Below are 19,623 nucleotides of genomic sequence, written 5' to 3'. Positions count from 1 at the left end.
ACCCTCTGTTCACACTTCACTTAGCCCTCCACTGCAAGCTGACCTTTGGTCTCAAAGGGGTATGTTGCAAATGGTTGGCTTGCCTAGGGTGACAAGTACAACTATATATAAGACATTGGGATGGCCCTGCGGTAGTTGTCAATTATAGAACTTATTTTCGTCAAATATAAATAATAATGTGCTTGCATGTTCTGTATATTTTTGTACGGTATAATAAATGTATCAAACTTTTCTTAACATTTCAGGTGTATGTCAGTGTTCTATAGATATATCTGAAGTCTGTATTAAGAGACAGTCAAAGTACTACTAGGGCTTATCATACACTTAGAAGCTATCTACAATCTGATGATCATAGTGTAGCTTACACTGGAGGACATCTTTGCCAGAATTTATTAACAGGTAACTTAACCCTATATGAAAATTATCATTTACTAATGTATAATCAATATTGTATTACATTTTGATAACAAATAGATTTTGATAAAGGAGCTATGCAATAATTACGAACCGGGAGGGGTAAAATTTTCAGTTGGCTCGCCAAAAATTCTTGCCACCCCTCAGCCCACCAAATATTGCCTGCTCCCTTGTCGGCCTGCCAAAAAATCTTTGTCCCACCCTTTGCACATGCCAAATTTTTGGTTCCTAATTTGTAAACTTTAAATGATCAAGATTGAGGTGCGAACATAGCGCGGAGGAAATTTTGAATGATTCTTTTTAGAGCATGTTATTTAAAAGGTGCCCAGTAAATGAGTGCCAAAAATTGCTTTCCCCCCTCTTGGTCTGCCAAAAATTGCTTGCCATCTCCTCTCAGCTTGCCAAAAAATCTTTGCCCCCCCCCCCCATTTTACTCTCAATTACTGCACAGCCTTCCACAAAATGTTAGTTTTCTTTGTCATATATTCCCATCCCATACACTATATGAATGTATAGTGTTATGAACATCTCATAAATGTTTGACTATAATATTTGATCACATTAATTAAACGACAGGACACATTGTTTTCTTGAAAATCTTAGCTATTACCACTAATAGACTAACTTAGGGGCTGTGCAATAATTATGAGCTCCCCCGAGTATAATTTCCAAACGGCACAACAATAATTGGTTGCCCCTCTCTACCTGCCGAAAAATCGCTTTCCCTCCTCTCAAAATCTTTACCCCCCCCCCCCATTGCACATGCCAAATTTTTGGGATCCCAATTTGCAAACTTTAAATGTTCTAGATGTTGCGAGCACAGCAAGCAGGGGAATTTTGCATATTTAGTGTTTCCATACTGTTTTGTAAGCCTTTTAGAGCGTTTTTATTTAACAGGCGCCCCAAGATGTGTGCCAAAAATCGCTTTCCCCCTTCTTGGCATGCCAAAAAATGCTTGACCCCCATTCAGCTCACCAAAAATTTCTTGTCCCCTTCTATTTTGCCCTCCCACCAGGGCTCATAATTATTGCACAGTTAAAAGACTTAACTTTTGCAAAGTAATCAGCGTATTGTACAATAAGTTTTACTGGGTGGGAAATACATCAGCTTTCACCCCTTGTTTGCAGAATGTTGTTAAATAACCAACTTGCAAATTAAAGGTATGTTACGATATATTTCAAATTTATTTCAATAAATTTTCCCCTTTGCCCACATTGGTCAGAGTTGCCCAAATAAAACTGAAATAATTGTCACCAGTGACCACATATGAATTACAAAAAAGGAAGGTTTTTATTTCAAACTCTAATCGTGACCCGCAGGTCAAATTGCTAGAATTGTACATTAAACACACCTAAACAGACACAATGCAATTTGTAGGCAGCAGCTTAATCAGCGCCAATATTGCAACATTGAAACAAACAACTATACAAACATCCAATCCAACCCAACCACATCCCCAAGTAGGCAATGAGGATAAAGTGCCTTGCCCAAGGACACAACACGTTGGCACGGCGGGCTCGAACTCACAACCTATGTATTATGAGTCGGGCGCCTTATCCACTCGGCCCCACGTGCTCCCAAAGAGCACGTGTGGCCGAGTACATGACCATCAACTGCAATCCACAGCCACCACTACGGAGGACACATCAAGTATGTCACTGATTTTAAATATCTTGTCTCCATGATGGGCTCTAGCACCAATGACCTCTTCCGGCGGAATGGTATGCATTTTGGAAACTGGAGCATCTGTGGAGAAGTCAATCACTGCTGCAACAAAAATCAAGCTTTTTCACACCACTTAAGTTACAGTATTGCTCGATGGCTGAGAGTCCTGGGTGATATCTACTGAAATGGAAAATAAGATCAATGCTATTAGTACATCATGTTACAGGATATCAAGTGCACTGACCATATTAGTAATGAAAGGATCCATATCATTACCAACACTGCCTCTTATCAACTCTGTCAAATCACAACAACTGCGATTCCTGGGACATATCCTGAGGATGCAGGAATATGAACCATGCAGGAGATATGCTCTCTACACCCCATGGTAAAAGAAGACCTGAAAGGCAAAGAACATCCTATGATGGGGACTTGACAACTTTTTACTGCCAGATGCCATTACCACTTTGGCTTCAAATCGTAGTACATGGAGTAACTTTGTAGTTGCCTGCTTTGCAGCGAATGAAATGAATGTGCCACATAATACAACCCTGAAATCTGCTTGTTTCATCACAGAACATTCTTCTACCCAATTATTTTCAGTTCGTTACCCATTAGAAAAATGGTAACATATCTGGTTGCAATATTGGAGACATTCTTTCAAAGACCTGTTGGAAAAATTTGATAACCTAATGTTATAATGTTTTATACTTTTTATGCATTTTCTGATTGATAAATTATTTGGAAGTTGTTACATTGGAAAACATCCGCATGCAGATAATGACAAGTGTGGTGAAAAGTGTGGTCCAGCAGTGACAGATCTTCCAGTGGGCACATCCAGCTTTCTAGTATCAGTGCATTTCTACACAAAGCCATAGCCTATATAAAAACAATTAATATTAATGTTGTATTAAAATTTCAGATATTTTGATCTACTGATCTGCAGTTGGAAACTAATGAAGACATGAGCCAGTTGAATGGTTTGGAGTACAACAGGAACTTGATCTGCATCAGTGAATGTTTTGCATTCGTCTGACGTTTACTGTGTAAATATACATGCTGCAAACAGCAACCAGTGACAATAAAAGATTTACACAGCATACCACAATACATTTCAAGCTGAATGTAGCAAATGATCCAATTTGACATTTGATCAGATCAAGCACCTCTGGCGGGACCTCTGGTTACCCAGCAGAGCAAATTGTGGCTGATTCACATTTTATACTACATTTCAGGACCAAATTTTGTTGAGCTCTTTGATTTTTAACATAAGTACACACACATAGGTATTTTAGATATCAATGGTAAAGTAGATACAATCATACCTAAGAGCTCTTACAATAGCAATGCAGCAGGTCACCCATTCTGTGCCAATTTGAACAGGAACTTGTAATATCAGTGTTGTTTCAACTGGTGTAAAAGGCTCACAGTATAGTAGCAGTGGGATACTGTGAATATCTTTTTTAGACGACAATGAAGCTTCTGAAACCATTTTCTTGTCAATTTTGCAATGTCAAGCATTATTCTTTGGACAATTTGAAAACCCACATTAACAGACATATGATTAAGTATGTGCGGCCTCATAGATGCTCAAAATATGTGTTTAGTCAGAAAAGCTTATCAACAAATTATGAGCAGCAAATACGCTTGAGAATTCATACCAAAGAGAAACCCCATCAATGTGAGTACTGTCAGAAATCTTTTTCACATAGAAGCCATCTCAAAATTCATATTAGAACTCACACCAAAGAGAAACCCTTTCAGTGTGAGTGCTGTCAGAAATGTTTTGCACAAAGGGGCAATCTCAAGTTACACATGAAAACTCACATTGATGAAAGGGTGCCGAAAGAGAAACCCTTTCAGTGTGAGTATTGTCCAAAGTGTTTTACTTCAAAAATGGTCTCAAACGCCACATCATCAGAAATCACACTAAAGAGAAACCACATCAGTGTGAGTACTGTCAAAAATGTTTTATACACACAAGTTTTCTCAATAACCACATCATCAGAACTCACATCAAAGAAAAACCATTTCAGTGTGAGTACTGTCAGAAATGTTTCAGACTAAGGGGACATCTCAAAATTCACATCAGAATTCACTCTAAAGTGAAACCCTTCCAGTGTGAGTATTGTCAGAAGTGTTTTACTTCAAAATTGGGTCTGCAAAACCACATAAAACTCACACCAAATCATTGCATCAGTGTGATTATTGTGGGAGATGTTTTGCTCAAACAACTAGTCTCACTTGCCACATGAGAACTCACACCAAAGAGAAACCCTATAAGTGCGACTACTGTCAGAAATGTTTTGCACAAAGGGGCCCTCTCAATGAACACATCAAAACTCACACCACAGAGAAACCCTATCAGTGTGAAAAATGTCAGAAATGTTTTGTTACAAGAAGTGGTCTCGCATATCACATTATAACACGCAACAAAGAGAAAGCCTTCCAGTGCAAATATTGCCAGGAGTATTTCACAAAAAGTAGACTCAAATATCACATTAGAAAACACGAGAAATCCTCGATGTGCGAGTACTGTCAGGAATATTTTGAAAATAGTTATCTTCAAATACACATTAGAACTCACACCAAAGAGAAACCCTTTCAGTGTGAGTACTGTCAGAAATATTTTAGACAAATGACCCATCTGAAAGAACACATGATAACTCACACCAAAGAGAAACCACATCAGTGTGAGTACTGTCAGAAATGCTTTACACGAAAGCGCCAGCTAAATATCCACATTAGAACTCACACAAAGAACAACCCTATCAGTGTAAGTACTGTCAAAATGTTGCACAAGTAGTTACAATCTCAAAAACCACACCAGAACTCACACCAAAGAAAAACCCTTTCAGTGTGAGGACTGTAAGAAATATTTTACTTCAAAAAATGGTCTCAGAGAACACATTAAAACTAAAACTCACACTCAAAGAGTTCAGAAAGAGAAACCCTTTCAGTGTGAGTATTATCCGAATTGTTTTACTTCAAAAATGGTCTCTCATTCCACATCATCAGAATTCACACCAAAGAGAAACCCCATCAATGTGAGTACTGTCAAAAATGTTTTATGCACGCGAGTTTTCTCAACGATCACATCATCAAAACTCATATCAAAAAATTGAAAGCCTTTCAGTGTGAGTACTGTCAGAAATGGTTTAAAGAAAGGAGCAATCTCAAAACCCACATCAGAACTCACACCAAAGAGAAACCCTACCAGTGTGAGTATTGCCAGAAGTGTTTTACTTTTAGATCGAGTCTTGGATACCACATCAGAACTCACACCAAAGAGAAACCCTTCCAGTGCGAGTACTGTCAGAAATGTTTTACTTCAAAAACGGGTCTCAAATACCACATCAATACTCATACCAAATCATTGCTGAAAGCCTATCATTGTGATTATTGTGGGAAATGTTTTACTTCAAAAAATGGTCTCTCATACCACATCAGAACTCACACCAAAGAGAAACCCTAACAGTGTGAGACCTGTCAGAAATGGTTTTAGACAAGAAGTAATTGTATAAGGTATGTTAAAACCTATGGTGTGATAGAGAACCATGACCAGAGCGAGTACTGTGAAGTAAATAGCTCAAAAAAGTAACTAACCCCCTTAAATAATGACCATTATTCAAAAAGCGGTGATTGTATTACAAATCTGTAAAATGCATTGAAAGCAGAATTTATTTCTGCACATTTTGACACCCCATTTACAGCAATTGACTAAATATTGACATCACAGCGTACATTTAAATCAATGTAACCCAAGATATGAAAGTTGCAGTAAATTGTATTGATTTTGTATTAAGTGTAATGGAAGGAAATCTGTGTAATGATATCTGAGTATTTTTGTATTGTAAAATTTTGTATGTAAGTGCAACTTTCAAATCTGGACCTCACTACATTAAATTGACCAGTGTTTTATTGTTTTCTGGGCTATCGTATAAAATGAGGTGTCAAAATGCAGGCATTGAGTTTTGCAATGTGACAGGTGTGCTGTAAATCGCACGCCTGGATAACCCGAGGTGTGCTTTTAGGTGTGCTGCAAATCGCACACCTAAATAAACCAAGGTGTGCTTTTTTCAAAACTGGTGTATGACTATGATTTCATTTTCAGCTAAAACTTAGCAATTGTGACAACATACATGTACTTTTTTAAATGGCCATGGTAAAAGCTCTGGGGTAATGAATGGTGTATACTGCATAGATGTCCCTGGACTTTGGACTTATTGCTAGTGTCATTTGTAATTTTTTTTTTTTTAATTAGTTTTTTTTTTTGGATTTAGAATGTCCCTAGAATGTCCCTGGAACTTTAGAATGTCCCTGGAATTTTTTTTAATTTAAAAAAAAAAAATTACAAAATATTTTAAAAATTATAAATTCTTGTTTAAAATAGGCAAATTTGTAAATTATGTTCACATAATAATCTATGAATGATTTTAAAATGCATTTGTTTTGTATGCTTCTTTACTTCATAAATAGGTTGTAATGTGAACATCAATTATAAATTTGCCTATTTTGAACATGAATTTATAATTTTTAAAATCTTTTGTAATTTTTTTTCAAGTTTAAAAAAAAAAATTAAAAATATTTCCAGGGACATTTTTAAGTTCCAGGACATTCTAAATAAAAATAAAAAACTAAAAAAAAAAAAAAAAAAAAAAAATTTTTTTTTTTTTTAGGTGTGCGAAAAATCGCACCCCTCAGCGTATTTTCAGGCGTGCGGCGCGTGCGAATCGCACTCGCACGCCTTAAAACTCAATCCCTGAAAATGCGCAGAAATAAATTCTGTTTCCAACGCATTTTACAGATTTGTAATACAATAGCCCCTTTTATATTTGAGAAGTATCATAGTATCATACTCTATTTTGATTTACAATGCCTTGGGGCACAATTGGTCAAACTCTTACCTCTAAGGTGAGTTGCCAAAGTCATTTCAGATGTTATTTTTACTCCTCAAATTCACAGAATTCCACAGAGCTTCAGGGACGTCCACCTGGATCTCCAACAGGCAGGTTATTTTTTTGGGGGAGGGATGGGGGCATGGGGGAACAAAGTGAATTTCAGAGGGTAAAATCAACCAATCGTAATTTTGGGTTTTTAAGGCTGACAAGGCCTTAAAAGTGGGGAGAGGGTGGGCGAAGAAAAATATTTGGGATAATGGTCTGTAGTGCCGCCACTGCCAACGGGACCCTTAAGTGGGCCACTGGACCCCATGCATGTTGGCTTTGCAGAAGGCAAAAAAAAAAACCAGTTTAAATTTATAGTTTCATATATTCACATTGGAATAGTTATGATGTTAAAATGAGTTTACAGTAGATAATATTTTTCTTCTAAAGAAAAAATATTGTTGAACAAATGAAGCTTTGAAATGAAATTTAGACACAGAAAAATTAATAAAAAACCATTAAAATTATGAACTAAAAACTAAAAAAAATATTTTTGAGAGGGCCGACCCTGATTTGGTCAGTGGAAGGCAAGCAAACAATTGGCCTAACTGTGGTTCATCTAGAACTGCCTTGTACATTGTATTTCTCTGTCCAACTGCCTTTGTGGCCTAGCAGTAAAGAAAGTAAACAAATTTAGTAAACAAAGTAATTGATCGCTGGTTCGAGTCCCATTGAAGCTGTGGAGACTATTTTTATTTTCATAATTAATGCATGATGGATTCCGAAATGAGTCACTTGTCGGTAAATCATGTATCGGTACCCATAATGGAGGATTTCGTGATCCTAGCATCCTCTTTTTATATGACATTTTTCAGTAGATATCCATGAAAAAAGCTTATTCCCAAATTTTCTGTGTGTAAAGGTCTATAGAAATATATGTATGTATGTAGGGGTGTATGCTTGGTAATTAAAAACAATCATTAATATGAAAGGGGCATTTTGTGATCCATAGATGCCCCATCACTTTTCTCAAGAAAAAGTTATTATACCACATGAAAGCTCTATATATTTTTCTGCAAAATTTCTTGCAGACTAAGGGGCTGTGCAATAATTATGAGCCCAGGGGGAAGGATAAAATTGGGGGGAAGAAATTTTGGGGAGCTGAAAGGGGTTGGCCAAGCAATTTTGGCCAGCCAAGAGGGGGGGGGGAGGCAAGCGATTTATGGCACACATTCATGGGGTGCCTTTTAAATAAAACCAAAATGGTCTAAAAAGGCTCAGGAAAACAGTACAGAAATGCTTTAATATGCAAATTTTCCTGCTCGCTACTCTCGCAACATATATATAGACCATTTAAGGTTTGCAAATTGGGATCCCCAAAATTTGGTATGTGTAAAGGGGGGGGGGTGAAGAATTTTTGGCGGGCCGAGGGGGGGGCGATTTCAGGCCGAGAGGGGAGGGGCAAGCGATTTTGGTGAGTCGTTTGTAAATTTTACCCCCCCCAGGGGGCTCATAATTATTGCACAGCCCCTAATTCGTTTAACAAAAAATCATAAACTTTTAATAACCAGAACGAAATTACACACAGTGGCCTATGGACTAGTGTAATGCACATAATCATGCATAACTTGCAAATACAAAATCAGAATCAACCAAAATTTGGGAATAATGGATCTCTGCTGAAAAATGTCATATAAAGAGGCTGCTAGGATCACAAAATACTCCTTTAACCAGTTTGAAAGAAAATTAATGAAAAGAATATATGAAAGATAAAGAGTAATACTGATATGCCAATTATTTTGTATTTATTTTAACAAATTTGCCTTTACAGTGGCAGTCGACATTGGATTAATAATTTTATTTCTTTTGACCCAAACCAGGGGGGCACATGACTTTGGAAGCGACATGGATGTGCAGACTCCAGTTCGAAACTAGGGGTCTTTTTGTGAGAGATTTGACACCAACGACGCTGATATGACTGTTAAAAAGGTGGTCTTTCCATGAATTGGGTAAAAATTTCAGGGTAAATCAAGTTTGACATATTTTTGATACACAAATTTTAACATTTCAAAATTGAAAAATATCTTGAAAAATAAAGAAATTTGGTGTATTTGAAAGAAAAAAACTGGGGACCGAGACATTCATTTGGAGATTTCAGAAATGTGTTCAAAATTTGTTCTTGAAAAAAGAGGGGTCTTTTCATTGGTGACAGTAAAACAAAAAAGGGGTCATTTGGTGAGAGCGGGTTAAAATGGAGATCAATGTACACGCACATTCCTATCACCAATTTTAATGAGTGCGTGCCCCCCACATAGCGAGTCCCCCAAAAAAATGGCTGACTGATAGTAACTGTTCCACTGCATATTGGAGGTGGTCTTAGTTTACCTTGTTCTTTATCTTGAAATCTGTTTATCATTTTTCTTCTTTCCAGTGTGTCTGGGGAAGGGGATTTGTATTTCAAGTTGCAAGTTGTATATCACCCATGTACAAAAAAAGCAAGTAAAAAGGTTTTTTTTCATGGTGGGGGGGGGGGGGTGCAAAATCCGAGTATCTCGTTAAGGATATCAAAAACATCAAAAGGGGGGAAAAGGGTATCTTAATTGCACAGGTGTTACTCAGAAGGGTAACTAAAGATGCTGACAAAAATCAGCTGGAAAGAAAGTAAAATTCTGGGTGAAATATTGTACCCCATAACTCCCAGCCATAACTCCTCAAAACATGTGCTTTTTCATTGGTGTTTCTTGAGGCCTCTTGACTGATCTCTACCGGTGGTTATAGGTGTGTTCATCGTGACTCAGGGTTAGGAAAATGACCGCTTAGAACTTGCGTTGGGTCCATTTAACCTGAGACTATCTCAGCATTTAACATCAGGGAGTGAGAGCAATCATTTATGCTTTAATGGCCACAGGTGCAAACAGCCCTTCTAAAGCTCTTCTAGAAGAGCATTTTGCAGCTCTTTTCTAATTTTTAAAAGGCAGTCCCTTTAACACTAATGAAAAAATATACATGTACTTGCTTCGGGTACCTTTTCAAAGTCCTTGTATGCAGGTGATATTCAACTTTTGCTCAAAAATGACAAGCAATCTCATTAGTCATCAATTATATTATTATCATGTAATTTGTATCAGAAATGTTTTGGTAGAAAAACTGTATCATTTACACTTTTTAAAAATGGAAGAAAGTGTTTTCTGTTTATACAATAAATTTAAACTTGCAACAGTAAACAAATTTGAATTGTAGTTTATTAAAGTGTATATATATCTTACCCTCTGTGAACTCAAAAAGGGCATATTATAACTATGCAGGTGGAGTAGATTACTCCCTTATGTGACCCGTTCTGACAAAACCAGGAACAAGTCACATTTTTAACATATCATGATTTGAATAAGATTGTAAGCACTAGATAATAAGCTTCAAAATGAGACCAAAATTATGTAAACAGCATCAATACTTTTCAAGATATGGATAATTTAATGATACCTGATATTTTTGCCAACTTGCTATTCTGAGTAATAGACCAATTAGTTTCCTGACTTACACAGGATTGAATAGGGATTATCATAGTTCAACTATTATTTATTGATTAAATAAACCGGGGGGCACTTCAATTTGAAATGGATAGAGGTGTAGGGGTGGCGCTTTCGCACTAAGGGGCATTGGGTGAGAGCAAAATGTAAAAATATGGGGTCATTAGGTGAGAGCATGATTTTTGGCATTCGGTGAGAGCAAAACGTACAAAATATGGGGTCATTGGGTGAGAACATGACCTTTTTTTAAAATGGAATCTTTGGGTGAGAGCTGAAACAGCATCACAGAAACCTCGGAAATTGAATTTTTAGTTCTAAATGGCTTAAAATTTCTTTGTTTTTTCAAAATAAGTGACAAAATCAGTGATAAATGAAAGTTGCTGTTAAAATTGAACTTGTAAGGGTCTTTGGGTGACAGATCAAATGGAAAAATAGGGGGTCTTCTGGTGACAGAACATGTGTTCGTAAAAAAAATATATGGGTCTTTGGGTGACAGCGTCGCTGAAAATGGGGTCTTAACAGCCCTACATATGCGTCACCTCCAAAGTCCACTGTGTCCCACAGTCAAATACCATGAAATTAAGAATTCCAAAATTTGATTTTTTTATAGGAATGTCATCCTCAAAAACATGTATAGCGACTTGTTCCGGGTTTTGTTGGAGTTGGTCACATATATTTATAGGGCAAATATGGAAATGTTCATATAGATTAAGGTGATACTCTTGTGATAATTTTAAAAAAACACCTATGTTTTTACGTACTTCACTCTAATAGCAATATTGATTTACTCCGTAAAGCTCATAGTGAAAAACTGAAGAAAACTGGGTTTATCCAATTCGGCAACTGGGAATTTTTACCAAAATAAAGAAGCACACTATGATGTTGAGAAAGGGGGCAATGCCATATTTTTTCGGTATTTATAATAAAAAGAGAATAGGACTGACAACCCATATTATTCTTCAATATCTAATCATTTTAAAGGCCTTTTAATAACCATGTCAGTGCTATGGAAGGTACCCTGGGAAGAGACCCTTTGTGACATACTACCAGTGGCATAGCCGGGGGGGGGGGGGGGAGCTGCGTCCTGTGAGAAGTCTTCCCTGTTGGCTGTACAGAAAATCTCTGAAAACATGTGATTTATTATAATGTTGCAACAATCATCAGGGGTCATCCAAGGTCAAATAAGTCCAGTTTCTTGGATTTCCTACAAATTGGTTGGAACAATCTTTATACTTCAATACATCAACAAAATTCAGGGCTGCCCGAAAGGTTATAAGCTTGCGCTGCTATATACTTTATATTAGAGGGGTTTAGTGAGCTAGCTATAGAGATATTGGCTGAAAATGTGGTAAGTAAGTAATTAGTAACATTGCACTTCTAGGCTGGTTCCCAAGGACCAGCAATAAAGAGGAAAAGGAACAGGTTAGCAAATCAATTTAGCCGAAGATGATATAAGCAATAGAATTGGCCTACTCTCCTTGTGGGTCACTTTTTAAGCAAATATATTGTGCAGAAAAGGTCAACCGTCAACAAAGTTGCACAATTTTGTTTTTGAACTAATTCCAAAATATTCCTCTGGTCATATTCAGAAAATATATCATTAAAGCAGAGGCGTCATATTTAGCATTAGGTTTGGCTATTTAATTATTTACTTTATTTACCTGGGTGGAAAATAGAGAAAAAATTAAATACCTAAACTTAACACCAAATATGGCACCTCCTCCGCCTAATGTTGTTTAACCATATCTACGTTTGGATCATTCCAGAGTTATGTGCAAAAGGTCAAAGTTCAACATTTCGGCTCCACATGGGGCAAAACAGAAAATTTCCTCTGATTTTGATGAAAATGGTCTTAAAATGTTTGACTTGTTATAACAATTTCAATAAGAATAGTTTGCAATACTTGAGATGTTTTGTTACATATAGGTAACACAATGAAACAGATATACCCATTCAGTCATTGGTTTTGACCTACGCTATTTTGCTGTTTCCTAGGTAACCAAATGGCCTAGATAGTGCAATCTAGTTTTTCTTGATTGCTATTGCAAGGTGAAAAATTTGAGACATTCAACATTCAAACTTTTCTTAACATTTCAGGTGCGTGTCGGTGTTCTATAGATATGTCTGAAGTTTGTAGTAAGAGACAGTAAAAGTACTACCAGGGCTTATCATACACTTGGGAGCTATCTTCATACTGATGATCATAGTGTAGCTTACACTGGAGGACATCTTTGCCAGAACTTTAATATGAACAGGTAATTTAAATTTGATATGAAAATTATCATTTCAAAATGTATAATCAGTATTGTAAGATCTAGTTGTTATCAATATTTGATAGCAAATACTAGTAGATTTTGATATTTAGGGACTGTGCAATAATTACAAGCCTGGTGGGTTAATTTTTCAAATATTGCTTCCCCCCCTCTTCATGGCCTGCCAAAATATCTCCCCCCCTCCCTTTTGCACATGTCAAATTTGTGGGTTCCTAATTTTTAAAGTTTAGATGATCTAGATACTGTAAAAGTAGAAATTTTCGAGAGGTTTTTATTTTCACGAATTTCACAAGTGGACATAAAATCGCGAAAATAAAAACTCGTGAAAATAACCTTTTGCATTAGGTTTCTATTGTATCAATATCAAAACCGCGAAATTTAATTCTCGCGCAATTGACAAAATCTTCAAAATCGCGAAAATATTGACTTTTACAGTATATGATGCGAGTATAGCGAGCAGGAAATATTGCATATTTGAAGGTTTCTGTAGTGTTTTCCTAAGCCTTTTTGGAGGATTTTGTGATCCTAGCATCCTCTTTTTATAATATTTTTCAGTAGATATTCACGAAAAAAATCAAAAAAGCTTATTCCCAAAATTTCAGTTGATATACTGATTTTGTGTTTGCGAATTATGCATGCTTTATGTGTGTTACACTGCTCCATATGCCACTGTTGTAATTTCCTTCTGGTATACCAGAACAAAATTCAAAGTTGATGATATTTTTCCAAACAAATTAATCTGCAAGAAATTTTTGGTACATAAACATTTAAGGGCTGTGCAATAATTATGAGCCCTGGGGAGGGTAAAATTGGGGAGGGGCAAGAAATTTTGGCGGCGAAGGGGGGGGGGCAAGCAATTTTGGCCAGCCGAGAGGGGGGGCAAGCGATTTTGGCACACATTCATGGGGCGGTTTTTAAATAAAATGCTCTAAAAAGGCTGAGGAAAACAGTACGGAAACGCTTTAATATGCAAATTTTCCTGCTCGCTGTGCTCACAACATATGTCTCGACCATTTAAGGTTTGAAAATTGGGAACCCAAAAATTTGCCATGTGTAAAGGGGGGGCAAAGATTTTTTAGCGGGCCGAGAGAGGGGGGCAAGCGATTTTTGGCAGGCCGAGAGGGGGGGGCAAGCGATTTTGGCAGGCCTGGGGCTCATAATTATTGCACAGCCCTAAGTAGCCAGAGGTTTCCAGTGGTACTAGTATAAAAATCTCAACTTTTTTTAGAAAAGTGGGGGATGAGGCTGTGGATCATGAAATGCCCTTTTAATTAGAGTTGTTATAATTATCAGATGGCATGAAATGCCACACTGATATATTGTTGAGCAGGTCAATCTTCTGCTTCTTCTTTCATCAAACCATCTTTTAAAATGCTACTAGTGCCAGACGCTTGCATCAATCTCTACCAAACTTGGACACAAGGAGTACTGACCCAAGCTTCTATGTTGTTACTTCAAATCATCCCAAGTCACATGGTTTATGAATACAGATGACATTCCTTAACCATGTGACTTGGGGATGATTTGAAGTGACGTCCACTTGAGATGAGTCTGGTATTTATTCCTAGCTATTATTTGAAATGAGACACATGTAGCAGCCGACAAGTGCAACGTTTTGATATGGATGTACACATACACTATATATATTATATAGAAACAATCATTAATAATTATATTGTATTAAAATTTCAGATATTTTGATTTATACTGATCTGCAGTTGGAAACTAATGAAGTAGAGCCCAGACCTAAGACAGAAGGGAAGTTGATCTACATACATCTGTGATTGTTTTGGATTCGTCTGAAGTTTACTGTTCTATGGTTTACTGTATAAGACTATGCAGAAAATATTTTTTATTTTATACCAATTTCATGACTCAATTTTGTCAAAAAAAAGTTTGTCTTATATTGTGAATATTTTGAAGGTCTTATATTTTGAACATAAGTATTTGAGGTTCCTAGGTATAGCAATGCAGCACCAGTGAACAGGAAGTTATTTATCAGTGTTGTCTCAAAAAGCTCACAGTAGCAGTATTGTATTGCATATCATCTTTGGGTGACAATGAAGCTTCTAAAACCATTTTCTTGTCAATTTTGCAACGTCAAGCATTATTCTTTGGACAAATTGAAAACCCACATTAACAGACATCTGATAAAATATGTAAGGCCTCATAGATGCTCAAAATATGTGTTTTGTCAGAGAAGATTATCAACAAATGGTGAGCAGCAATTACACATGAGAACTCACACCAAAAAGAAACCCTATCAGTGTGAGTACTCTCAGAAATGTTCTACATGTAGAGGCTATCACAAAGACCACAAGTACATCATATTAACATACGCCAAAGATAAAGCCTTCCCGTGTGAGTACTGTCAGAAATGTTTTATACGTAGGGACCATCTCAACGTCCACATTAAAAGAACTCACACCAAAGAGAAACCCTTCCAGTGTGATTACTGCCAGAAGTGCTTTGCAAAAAGTGATGAGCAGCAAATGCACATTAGAACACATACTGAGAAATCCTTGCTGTGTGAGTACTGTCAGAAATATTTTACAGCTGGTTATATTAAAATACACATTAGGTCTCACACCAAAGAGAAACCCTATCAGTGTAATTACTGTCAGGAATGTTTTACATGTAGTGGCTATCGCAAAAACCACATCTTAGTAACACACACCAAGGAGATCCAGTGTGAGTACTGTCAGATGTGTTTTGCACGTAGAGGCAATCTCAACGTCCACATGAGAACTCACACCAAAGAGAAACCCTATCAGTGTGAGTATTGTAAGAAATGTTTTACACGTAAGACCCATCTCACTAACCATATTAGAACTCACACCAAAAAGAAAACCTTCCAGTGCAAGTACTGTCAGAGATGTTTTGCAAACACGAGCCATCTCAAAGGACATATAATAATTCATTCCAAACAGAAACTATATCAATGTCAGTACTGTAAGAAAAATTTTATTCGACTGTGGCATCTCAAAAACCACATGATCACACACCAATTAGAAACCACACCACGCAGACGCACCGGACGCAAGTTGTTAATCGGTGCTGAATAACGGTGAAACATGATTGAATCTCTTTCAACAACGAAGACAAGCTAAAGATTCACATGATTTTTTTTCATTCGGAATATCCATTTGTCATTGCCACTCAACCTTACCAGAAGTTCGGTGATATCTCCTGGATATCAGCATTAAAACTAGTGGTAATGTTCAGCTGCTAAACAGAGAGTGCCTACGTTGCAGGCATGACAAATTGTACGTGTTCACGCATATGCGTAACCTTGCGTTCGCGTATATGCTACTGGACTGTTGACTCATCACCGATTAACAACGCTTGGCTCCTGTACAAAAGTATAGGAAGAGTTGTTGAAAGACCACATTAAAACTCACACCAAAGACCAGCCAAGGAATGGTTTACATAAAAATTATAGTAGCAATCTCAAATCCTGTGAGTACTTTCACAAATGGTGTAGAAGAAAAAGTAGTTGTATAAGGCATGTTAAAGGATCAGATAGCAACGTTTGCACAGTATTTCTTGTGGGAAGTGAGTGCACATCAGACATATGAAATTGCATTATGAATACGGGGCATGCCCTGCTGTATCAAGTAATTTTGCTTTTTGAACTTGGCCATATAAAACACATTTGATGGCAAATTCTTAAGAATTGATATTTTTTTATCATTTTCATTTTTAACAGTCCCCTAAGTTAAATTTATTTACTTACAAAAGACCTCAAATTTTTAGGTCTTTTTGGGACAAAAATGTGTACCCTCAATACGAAAGCTCAAAATGTTTTAATAATTGTCGGCTTTTCATCCCAGCTATATGCATTTGAAGTACATATCATTAGATTCAGATTACTTTGAGGACTGTTGAATATCAAAAATAAATAAATATCAATTTTTAATCAAATTTATTTATATCGCAAATTTAAAAAAAGAAGAAATTTATTTGATATCAGAAAGACATTCTCGTATTCAGAATTTAATTTGATGTCTGTGCTCTGACGTCCCAGAAAATTACTGTGCATGAAAATATTGCTATCCGAGCCCTTAATATGATAATAATTATGTAAGAAATTTGCTCCAAAATGGCAATCCAGAAGTCCACATGAGCAATCACATCAATGATTATGATAAATATCATTAATGTAATCTGTTTCAAATATCATTTACACTTAATATTGGAAGAAAGTGGTTTCTATTTATATAATAAATATAATAAACTTGAGCTTAAAACATTAAAAAACAAATTTGAAGTGTTATTCTTTAAAGTATATCTCAAGTATATAGTGTTCTTACATGCTAGCTGTGAACCCACAACTATAGGATTGCAGGTGGAGGAGAGTGCTCCCAATATTTCAGATATGAAAATGGTCATATACTGCACCAACAAAGTATCCTTACACTTGGAAAAAAAATCTGAATTTTAAAACTAAACCATACTTCCGGAAATTGATCTTATAATGCACATTATGACACCCCATTGAAATCAATATGACTTCAAGAAGCAAAGTTACAAGCAATTGATTAGAAGCTCCAGTTTTAAAAGTGACAAACTTGCCTATTCAAAAATCCATGGACTAGACATATGGTTTAAGAGTGGTGAATGGTCAAAATAAATGTGCGCCTTTTATTTAAAACAAAAGGAACAAACGAAAACTGAAACAAAAGAACTGACATATAAAATGAAAGTTATGAAAAGTACAGAGAAGAAAAAAATGAAACAAAAACTTACTGCTTTAAATAAAGCTTCATTGAAGAAACTGTGTTGTCTCTTTGTTGCGCTTGTTGGAATCTTTTCGCTTTGTAACTTTTAAAACTGGACTTTCGTCTAACCAATTGTTTGTACATGTACTTAACTTCTTGAGGTCACATTGGATTCAATGGGGTGTCATAATGTGCAGGATTAGATAATGAAAAATGAATTTACCCAGACATGGTTCAGTTTTAAAATTAGAATTTTTCCAAGTGTAAGGATACTTTTTGGCACATATAACTTCAGGTGATACCATGGTGATAAAAACTCAGTGATAATTGTTGTATTTTGAAATATGCGATCATAATGTTGTTCAGAATGGGGTCAAATGCCATTTGTTTGGTATTTCATAAAATGTGTATAGGACTGACAACCCAATTATGCTTCAATATGTAATTATTTTTAATTCTTTTTAATTAAAAATTACCTGGTCAGTACTAACGGTCTTAAAGTGGAAGGTACCCTGGCAAGAGACCCTTGACAGCGATGTAGCGTAGCCTGGGGGAGATTCCCCTGTGAAAAGTCTTCCCCCTGCCCCCCTTGTGGGGATGCTGTACAAAAAATCTCTGAAATCCCTATAAAACAAAACATGTGATTTATTATGTAGCAACAAGGTCTCAATTATATTTAGTGAGCCAGATAAGATGTTCAAAGATATTTAAATAATCAGCTTAAAATGTGAGTTAAAAATTGGTAACATTTCCATTCCCAAGGCACAGCAAAAAGGGGAAAGACTAAGAAAATCAAAGAATATTTAAAATTTCTGCTTTTCAGGGCGAGCTTCATTAAAATATTGCCCAAGTTGATGGATATTGTGCAAATCGAAACAGTATATTGTTAATTACAGCTAACAGCCTTTTCACTCTTCATGTAAGTAAATAATTATTAGTGTGCTTGTCACATTCATACATCTGAGCTTATAATCCATGTATCAAACATTTTGGCTTACTTGATCAAGTGAAGTTAGATAATTGTCGCAGTTGCAGATGCACCACCTTTGTTCACACATTCAATGCGCTGGTTCTTGCAGTCAATGCACACAACTTAATACTGTGCCCAGTCCGCAGTTGGCACTTCTCTACATAGTACATACCGTATTCATTCCAATAAGCCCCCGTGCCCCAATAAGCGCCCACCCAGGAAATTTCCAATTTGCTAAAGGGTACCATTAATGTTGAAGTGACAGATAGATGTTGATACGGTGAAATAGCTGGGGGACTACAAGTCCTGTGTAAACTTGCAATACATTTTCTACATCAGAAAAGCTACTAGAACGTCTCAAGACTCTTTTATAAGGCAAAAAAAAAAATGTTTGTCTCAAAGCTTGCGCGCGCATTTGTAAATTCCTGAGATTTGGAAAAAAAGAAATGCGGAATATTTTTAGTTTTTCTGGAAAAATTCGGCGAAAATCAGACTTTTTTCTCCAAATACCATGGAAAAAGTCAGGAATAAAAAAATAAATAAAATAAAAATCGCATTTCGCATTTGTTTTCAAACCCCTCGTGAGCTTTGAGACAAACCATTATTTTTTTTTATGGCCTAACATACGTAAATTTGTCTCTAATCAACACAACTTACGAAAAATTAGGTAAACCATGTAAAAAAATAAGTGCCCACCAAAATGACTTTGTTAAGCGCCCTGGGCGCTTACTGGAATGAATATGGTACATGTAATAATGACAATAAGTTCAAAGACAAACATTTGCAGATACTTATGGATTTCACTTGTCTTTATTCCTTGACTGATACTTACAATAAAATATCATGTGAAATTGTGTGGACATAAGTGACAGTTTATGAAATGATTAAAACTCAGTATTGCCCATGGCTTACACTAATGCTACAATAAATCTGCTATGTTGATTTGCCATGCATGGAAACCAAAATAGTTACCACCAGCATTTATTGGCAAAATGATAATTTGCATCTTTCAGTTTGAGTGTTGCATTGGTTTCCACAAAATGCATTACACACAGAATGTACATCTCAATATTATCCCAAACATATGGCAGGGTCTGTTCTCGTTGGTCCGTATGCACAAAACAAGTTAGACCAGGTCTAATGTTAGCCCTGGTCTATAGACCCAGT

General features: G+C 36.3%; 1 long non-coding RNA gene across 1 annotated transcript; it reads left to right on the top strand.

Moving 5' to 3' along the window:
* Nucleotides 1-250: 250 nt before the first annotated feature.
* On the top strand, nt 251-17,280 carry LOC140152995 (uncharacterized). Its single transcript, XR_011859058.1, has 3 exons — nt 251-399; nt 12,590-12,747; nt 14,458-17,280. It is a non-coding gene; the product is annotated as an uncharacterized lncRNA (long non-coding RNA).
* Nucleotides 17,281-19,623: the final 2,343 nt, after the last annotated feature.

Source organism: Amphiura filiformis, chromosome 5 (genome assembly GCF_039555335.1).
Source record: "Amphiura filiformis chromosome 5, Afil_fr2py, whole genome shotgun sequence".
NCBI classification, from domain to species: Eukaryota; Metazoa; Echinodermata; class Ophiuroidea; order Amphilepidida; family Amphiuridae; genus Amphiura; species Amphiura filiformis.
Note: the sequence above shows the minus strand (reverse complement) of the source record. Positions and strands in the feature narration are given on the sequence as shown.